This window comes from Battus philenor, unplaced genomic scaffold (genome assembly GCF_028537555.1).
Source record: "Battus philenor isolate CCGP_79_NKW_IND1 unplaced genomic scaffold, ilBatPhil1.0.hap1 SCAF_27, whole genome shotgun sequence".
NCBI lineage: Eukaryota > Metazoa > Arthropoda > Insecta > Lepidoptera > Papilionidae > Battus > Battus philenor.
This window is the reverse complement of record NW_027181690.1, coordinates 10,429,238-10,439,068: the sequence shown is the minus strand read 5'-3', so window position 1 is coordinate 10,439,068 and position 9,831 is coordinate 10,429,238.

The window sequence follows — 9,831 nt, the reverse complement described above, 5'->3', positions numbered from 1 at the left end:
CCATTTTGTTAAATTTTAAACATATATTATACATGGTAAATCTGATTTGTGTATACAGTCTTCCGTCCAGAATTTTTTTTTAGTAAAAATAACGAAAGGCTTCCATTTAATTTTATTACGTACAAAGTAAATGTTTTTCAGTTAAACTGCGCACAAATTAAATATGGCGTTATCGATGCGACCAAAGTGATTCGAATTTTGAACGATTTATTTTTATATATTTCTACTTCTTTTAAAATTTAACTAATAGTTAATTTATTTTATTTATCTTTCGATTCTCGTGATATAATCTATAATTAACAGTTTGTGCATTAATTATATAGGATTGCCACAGCTTAAAAACAAGTTTACTGAGTATACTATAATGCCAAGAATGGGGACTATTGTATATCCCCCTCTAGTTTTTGGGGAGGCATAAAATGACCATGTAGATATTTTTTTCTTTATTATTATAATTATGTGCATGATTTTTAAAAAAAATAGTACACGTTTTGGCGGGAAATGAACTGTCAAACGCCATATTTTTATATTATCTGTATACGTATGTTTGAATTTAAATTTTTTTATTTATATAATTTATCTATAATGTTTTATATAAAGTAATTGTTCATATATCAAGCAAATGTAATCTCTGTATGGAAAATTCATTTTATATGTGTAACATTCGAACTATTTTTTAGTTTTTATGTTCGAAATATGAACACTGAGAAGCGTCCTGTTCAGTATCCCAAAATATGTAAATACGATTGTTTATAACCAAAAAAACGTGGTCTTTAACTTTGGACTTAATTGTCGAGCTTACAGTTGCTTAATTAGCCTTGATTAGTGTTTCGAAATGACAGTGGGCAATCTACAAAGCGCACAGAATGCTGGGTACTTAAGATTCTGGAGTGAAATGAATAAAAGGATCCCACTGCGTGGACTAATCATGGAGGCAACGGGAAGCCTATGCCTTGCAGTGGCCGTCTTCCGGCTGATGTGATGGTTATTTTTAAACTAGCCAGTTTTTTTTAGTGGCACCTACATTTAGTATACGGCATTTGATTTGGCACATTGAGCAGAATTTTTTTTTACATATCGATTACATTTCTTGTTGACGTCAAGTTGAGTCTGCCCTCTGTTAGGATGATAAATATCTAACACACGAGGAAGAAACTCAGCGAAATTATATTATAATAATTATATATTTTTTAAAATAGTGTAAAACTGAGTAAGACTAATGTAAAAGGCTATACAGTTTTATAGAGCCTTAGTTTAATCGCACATCTCTCTGAGAGATTGAGTACATCTATAGTTGTAATTCGATGTGCCAAATCAACTGCCGGGTGCAATGCTCGGTGAAATTTTTTTTAAAACACGAAATATATTTAAACCGTTTCATATATGCTTATATGGTTTAAGAAAATTGTGTTTTTAATAATTATTTCTTGTATTTCTCTACTAGGCACGCATCACGTTTCTGTTACAATAAGCAATCAAAGACTATTGAAACCAAAGTTACTGTGTAGTTTATATATGCCAGAGTTGTGAAACCTCTTTTGGGGTTATCCAAATGTCAAAATAACACGTCTACCACGTATATAATACTGTGATCAAAAAGTAAGTTCAATTTCTTTATAAAATGTAATTTATTTTTTGTTTCAAATTCATTTCATCCCCTTAAAAGTGATCACCGTCTGATACACTTTTGCCCAAGCTTTATCCAGTATTGCTTTCATGACTTTTGAATCGGTTTTTATCTCCTCAATCGTGTCAAAATGGCATCCCAGCATTGGCCTTTTCAGTTTGCTGAATAGACAAAAGTCGCATTGAGCTAAATCAGGCAAATACGGTGGTCGCAGAACGATATGAGTCGATTTTTTGGCAAAAAAGTCGAGAAAAACCAATGCAGATATCTACCAATTGTGTGTTTTGAGACAAAAAACATTCTGCAAAATGATTTGGCCTGAACCAAAAGATATTCCAACGACAGTCTTACCAATATAGAAAAAAAATGCCTTCCTTCCTTATGGTCGGATGTTTTAAATAACAAATGTTTCTTACTTTTTGAACACAATAGTATATGTAAATAGGTTTATTACATTTTATATAAAACCACCGTACATATAGTGTCTTGTATTATATATATATTATACATATAAGTAAGGCATACTCAAATCTGTTCTTGTGTGACCAGCTTATGGAAGTATCAAACAAAACAAATTTAATTAAAATTAGAGAGACCGGAAAGTAATGTCGCTTTCTTATGTTAAATTCACACGACTACATTTGTAACAAGTTTTTATTTCTAATCAGCAATATATTCACCTTCTTTATCAACCTTTTGCCATCTAATATACAAATCAATGCCGGAGCGGTAACAAATCAATCGGTTTTTTATATGTAGGTAGAAACGATATTACTTTATGGTCCCCCTAATATTTATATATAGTCATAGTAAAAAAATATTAATCTGGTACAATACTAGTGAAAAACGTCACAAAATCTCCTCATTTATAATTTATAAAAAAAAAGAAAATCCCTTGGTACTTTTTTGTCTAAAATAGATAATTTTACATGCTCGACTATTATATATCAATAATTTATTATTTACTACGAAATAAGTTTTTTTATGAGAATAAAAATTTGGATACGCACAAACCATTGATTTTTGGATAGGGTATAAAAATACATTGACAGAAAATGAGGTTTTACATCGCATTAAAAGCAATTAGTCCAGCGGTAAGGGCTGAGATCGTATATCACAATTTCGATTCCCGGAATACAATCTGATATAATTTCACACTTTGTACATTAATTATATATGATTGCCTCTGCTCACAAATAAGTTTCCAAATGATGAGCAGCAGAGTTCTCTGCGTACCATAATACCACACTGCGATCGCCAAATCGCCTGCCAAGTGTGGCGATTATGGTACATCCCTCCTTAAATATCTTTGAGGTAGATCTATGCCTTCTATGGGCGTCTTTTGGTTGAATCGACTCCTCAAGGAATCTTCTACCTGCACTACCTTAAATGAGGTATAAGCTAGGTCTATCTATCTGAATCTATCAACGCCATTTGGGCAGCAGTGGAAGTTAGGTTAATAAATGTGGGTAGGTAAAGAAATTATTGTGTTAACAGCACACCACGCAATCGGACAGCGTGAGCCTGGAGGAATACAGGCACACGATTAAAGTACATCCTTCCATAAATATCTTTAAAAAGTCTATATATGGCTGGCGTCTATGAGCTGAAACAACGAACTTTTACTAACACCCTGTATATCGTAAAAATCATTGTCTCATAATAGTAATTTGTAAAATTTTATTTTCGATTTTTAGTTTCCATCATTAAACATATATGTATGTTATATGCAATGTAAAAGACAATATTTAGTCCATACATACAAATTGTAAAAATTATAATGTACATAATGAAATATGTTTAATAGAAATATGTATGTGAATATTTAGATAAATCGTCGGGCGTTTCAAAGGAGTGTGCAATGTTTATATACAGCGTGTTTTAAAAATTTATAAACAGGTCTACAATTTAGGTTAAATTTTTAATATATTGACTTCATCATTGTAAATAATTAAAAGATACGAAGTTAAATGTATGTACATCAAAGTGTTATTTTGAAATAAATGTTTTAATATGTTTTGTTGGTTTTTTATTGATTGAAGTTTCAGCTGGCATTTACAAATTTTGTAGGTCATTTTAGGTAGCAAGGTCCAAGAGCTTCTTCGGGAATATTGAATTGAGAATCCACCAAGGTTTTTTATCACTTTAACATCCTTTTCATGGAGTGACCTGACATAGTCTACCGAATGAACACTAATGTGAAATAAAATAAAGCTAAAATAAACAAAACAGAAACCTATGTAAATATACAAAAATTGTTTAATTGTGAAAGTAAATACACCAATACCTCATTTTGCGTCGTGGTTACGTTCCAAAAAAAACAAAACGCAAATTGAAACGCCAAATAAACACTTAAAAAACACAAATAATATAACTCTGACAATAAATAAATTGGAAAAATATTTACCTTTTTTGTGATCAGAAACAACACGAAAAAAATTATATAAATTTATTATTCTCTTTTAAAAAAATCACAACACACTACGTAATTGAAACTGAACTTTTAAAATTAGCAAAACAAAGTGAAAATAAAACTATTCAAATTGCGTCGATTTTTAGTTAGAAAGGGAATCCCCGAGTTTTGATGGCATGGCGCAATAAGAAACAAAAGTTTTGACATCTTTTAGAAAAAAAGAAACTCAAAAAAAATTTAAGACTTGAACCCAAAACAACGCAACCTCGAAAATCTAACGACGCACAGTGAAAATTAGTAATAATTAAGCAGCGACGCAACTTCGAAAAAAACGCAAAAGAAACGACGTAAAGCGAGGTATTGATGTGTATATATTAATTAAGGATGTTATATATTATAATTAGATTGTAATGCTCTGTCCTATAAATATAATACGGGAGAGCGAAGCCATTAAAAATAAAATCTTCCAAGAGAACATTCAATTTTTCTATCATTCCCACTTCGAAAAAGACAAGTGTTGGAGAAAGGGATTAGTATGACAATCTTTAGTTTTCTGGGAAGTATTCATACGTTTAACAAAATCAATATAAAAGCTAGAAAAAATGCATGTAAACGCATTCTTACCACTTTATTACTATCAAGTTGATTTTATTCCAGTATTAACTGATCAGGGAATTTCGAATGTAGTATGAAATTACTAGAATAATAAAATGTATCATCTCAAGCTCAAATGTGTTCCGTAATTTTGTATTACAAAACCAAAGAACTTACGTATCACTTTCAATCAGACACTGCCTTGTTTTTAGTATAAAAACACTACATTCATTCGAAATATAAACATTTCTTTAATTAAAAAATGTTATAGCTCTTCTAAAATCTCCAAGTAATCCACTTTAAGAGACCTGAGGCAGGACTTTAAGATTCTGGAGACCAGGTTCCAGCAAGCTCAGTTTTGGTGGACAGACAACTTTGCTAAGTTCATCAGAAGACGATAGATACTAACAGCATCTAACTAGTCTTATTGGAAATCTATGTGGGATGTAGTCCAGCGGTGGGCATTTTCTGGTTAAAATGACGAGTTCATACATACGCTTTATTGAACAGACGTAAACAGCGTCAATTACTTTTGTTGTAAGCGAGATGGTTATTTTTGTTTCTTCATTACTCTTGTTTCTCTCGTCTCTCTCGAATAAGTGTTTCATTTAATCCCACTCTTACCTTCAAGTGCTCTCCAAACGACAGTAGACCTAAACCATGATGAATGTCCTAAATAAAGAAAGAAAGCTATGGTCTCTAAGACCTTCAGGATATAGCATTGAATATAAGGGGCTAGGAAACCTAAGCAATAAAGAAGATTGAAAAATAATCAGATTATTTTAGTGGGTAGAATTAAAAGTCTATTGTATTTCGAACCACATATATTTTTCAACACAACCGTATGTCCCATGCGATAGCACTAAACTCATATAACAGCCGCTCTACTTGAACATTACCTGCGTTCTGAACAATTACATACTTTTACTGCTTTAGTTTAATAAATTGCCGCTAGATGGCGTTCAAATTGGTCTTACGAATCATCGGTAAATAAAAGATATAGTAAATAAATCAAATTTCCAATTCCAGTCAAACATTAACAATATACATTGGTAAATTGACCATCATACCACATTTGTATTTATAAATTAATATAAAACATCACATTTATTCATTCCAAATAATATCAAAACCAAAACCTTTGATCGATATCGAAAATTGTCGTTGAATCATCACATTGCACTTCATATACAGTACCCGGCATTAAATATTGCACATCGGACGAAATACGACTGTCAAAACGTTACATAGGTAGTGTGGGACAGAGATAGTGCTCTACGAATCCGAAATTAGCCGATTGCCTCTTTCTAAAGGTCGATGTGCAATATCTATCGCCGGGTATTGTAAATGAATTTCTGATCGACATATAGCTTAAACATAACAAACCAAGACTACAAAATATTTTTTTTGTACATTTTGTCAAAGGAATAATATTACATAATACGTAATTAAGTTTCATAGTCTTATGAACTAAAATACGTGTAGTATTGATAATAATAATTATTCATGGATATAATCAAGAATACAATGAGAAGAAAAAAAACCGAAGTTATATGAAATTAGTTACTAAAATTACAATAGATGGCGTTATACATTGGTCCATAGATAATAAATAGAAGAAATGATAGAATAGTAAATATATCGTCTTATAGGCGATACTAATTTGAAATATCATTGGAATGTACAGTAAAAATTAAAAAGATTATTCTTTCTCTCCATTAAAATATTACATCAGCTTTGAAAGTGTCGTGTTTCATGAAACTACAAGATTTAAGGCTTAGGTTGACCTCGATCAAGTGATATAACAAAATATTTACATATATAGTATTTTTGTAGCATTATGGCACCAAAATTACATTATTTTGTTAATTGAAAAAATGAAAATTGGCCCTTGTCCAGCTTAGACCTTAATCCATTGGATTAGAGGTCATAATAATCTGACCCCAAAGTGATTCTTGATAAAAGCATTGACAATATTGGACTACTACAATATGGCGTACTAAATTATGACTCAAAATAACATATATATATATATATATATATATATATATATATAAGTTTAGCTCGTCGCAGGCACTTTCAAATGTCAATGCTAAACGCATATTGAGTAACATAAGAAAACGACCCACTTACGTAAATATATACATACATAAATTATTTAAATTCAAACACGACCTTCTCAAAGTGCGGTATTACTTTTACAGAACTTCAATCAAAATATGTCAAAATATTTACAAAAATCCAACGTTAATGATTCATACAGTACAATGAAATCATTATAATTATTGTAAATTAAAAAAAAACAATTAATTACAAATTATACATTGATTATACAAACAAAAGATATCTTCTCTAAACAGCGAATTGTTTAAGACATTTCATTTAATATAATACAAATAATACATTGGAACATTTTGCATGCATATTTACATAAAGTTCAAGTGTTTATTTATCACGGAATTTTGTATCCACTGAATTTCGCGATGCGAGTATGGGAGTACGACGGCTTATATATATATCGGCTACTTCCGTGAACTTAGGTGCTTTAAAAAACATTTTTTTTATTAAATTATCAAGCAACTTATTAAAAGTCGTCTCCATAATAAGCGATAATAACTTTAGATAAAAATAACTTCAAATTAGATTTGTTACCATTGGGTACTTCCTGTTCAAGTTTCATTTAGTAAACCAGGGATACCATGATTTTTAATTGCGCTGGAATGTCCCGTTTATACCCTAACAATATAATGTAATAAATACAGTTGTGATTTTAATACTTCAATTATTTTATTGAATTGACTATATCAACTTCAATTAAATTTAGGGTAATATATTGCAATTTTTTAAATATTAGTTTATATTTCACATATAGTAGGTGAAAAAGCTGCAAAGGGTTGTATGTATTGCTCTTTTGCTGTGAATTAATGTATGGTACGCTCTTAATAAAAATCAATGGTTACAGAAATAATAAAAACGTAATGATAATTTAGTAAGAAACTCAGATTTCATAATTAAGTATTAATATATTAAAATTTATTATTATTTACTATCTGTACGCATAGACTTTGTTCTGCCAGAAATTATTGCTTTGTCATATTGCAATAAAAAAAAATTAAGAGTGTTCACTTTATACAGGGAGATTGGAGATATAAGTCTTGTACTGTCAAATAAACTATACATTGACCCTTTTAAAACTTTTTTACCTATAAATCAAAAATTTTGATCTGTGAGCATGTAAGACAAAAATCTATACCTTGTTCACAAGTAATCTTTCGAAAATTGAAATTTGTTTTGTAAATTTGTCTTCGAAGGCGACTTTATAATATCTAAATAAAAAAAAAATTGACGAAAATTTATTCCACTACATCTTTTTTGGTAGCCCTACACAAACCGAAAAAATTAACACAGATAAAATAAAAATAACCTCCGGCATATATTTAAAGATATTTAACATTCGTTTAAATATATATTCAATTAATAATAATAGTATAAATAAAATATAACATTAAATACATGTAAATACATTCCATACGTCACCTTGTGAGAGCAAATGTCGGCGGCCATTTGCAATACATTCTTCCTACGTTAACAAACGAACAGTAAATTTTCGAAAAAGACCATTAGTATAAGAAATTGAATTATTGCTATAAGAGATCAATTATATAAATACAATTTTACTAGCAATCATTATTACTTGTCCACGGATTTACATCAATATTAAATATCGATATATGGATGTCACGTAACATCGATTTTATATCGATATTGCAGTTACTATGAATTTAATAATTTTGTAACTAATATTTCCTGTTTATTAGTGAACTATATATCAGTATATCATCTAATCTACTCATCGATTCTGTATCGATTTTTAATCGATGTTATGTAACATCGATATATCTTTTTTTGTATTTAGACTAGTATAGTACTTCAGTATTTTGATGTATAGATACGTTACAATACATTTTGATTTTAACTTTTTAACTATTTTGTATTTGTATGTAAGCATATGAATTTTGATATCATTATGTAGTAAATAAAAAATAAAATCAATATTAATAGATATTCATTAGTACAAAATGCTTGGTAAGATAAGAAGAGAATATAGATAGTAATTAAAAAAACATCAAATTTCTCAAAATTACAATATCGATATTTGGTACAGATATCGATGTCACAATACGTTGATTTTTATCGATATTTACAATACATTGCTGTATTGATCAGTAATATTGAAATATATACATGATTATACTATTGATGTATCTGTTTTATCGATATTGAAATGTTACAAAAATCAATCTTTTACGATAAAGATAAAATATATCAAAGCAGTATAATTATCAAATATCAATTATTTTGTAATAAATTACACACTTGCAATTGAATTTCATTATCATATCCGTAAATAGCGATGTAAAAAAATATCGATTTTTTCTCAACAAATTCCATATGTGATTCGATAAATTCAAAGTCAATTTAATCGATATCGTCACATCACAATATCCGTACTATAGTGATATACACTGTATATCAGCAATAAAGCGATCTCACAATAAATTGATGTATTCGATGGATAGTGATGTAACAAAACATCGATTATTTCTCGATAAGATTACATTATGATATATGCAATTCAATAATTTTGAAACAATTTTTAAAAATATAGTCACATAACTATATGGGTACTGTACAGCTATATATCAATATAGTGATGTTACAATATTATCTCGATAGACAATGATGTAAAAATATGATTTTTTTTATCAACGCATACTATAACCATACTATATGTGATTCAATAAGTTATAGAAGCCAATTTATTCGACATAGTCACATCACTAATATAGATACTGTAGTGATGTACTCTGTATTTTATTAATATAGCGATATTACAATACACGATATCCATAGATAGCGATGTATAAGAATTTCCTTTTCTTTTCGATAAAATGACATTATCATGGTTCGATAAATTTGAAGTTATTTTTAAATGTAATAGTCATATTACTATAATCAGTATTGTATAGTGATGTACAACAGTACATTATCGATATAGTGATATATGATATTATATCAACGGATAGTAATTTAAGAAAATATCGACTTTTCTCGACAAAATCACTATATAGTAGTAAGTAATCGCTTATTTTGAAGCTATATTTAATCGACATAGCCACATCACTATATCGGTACT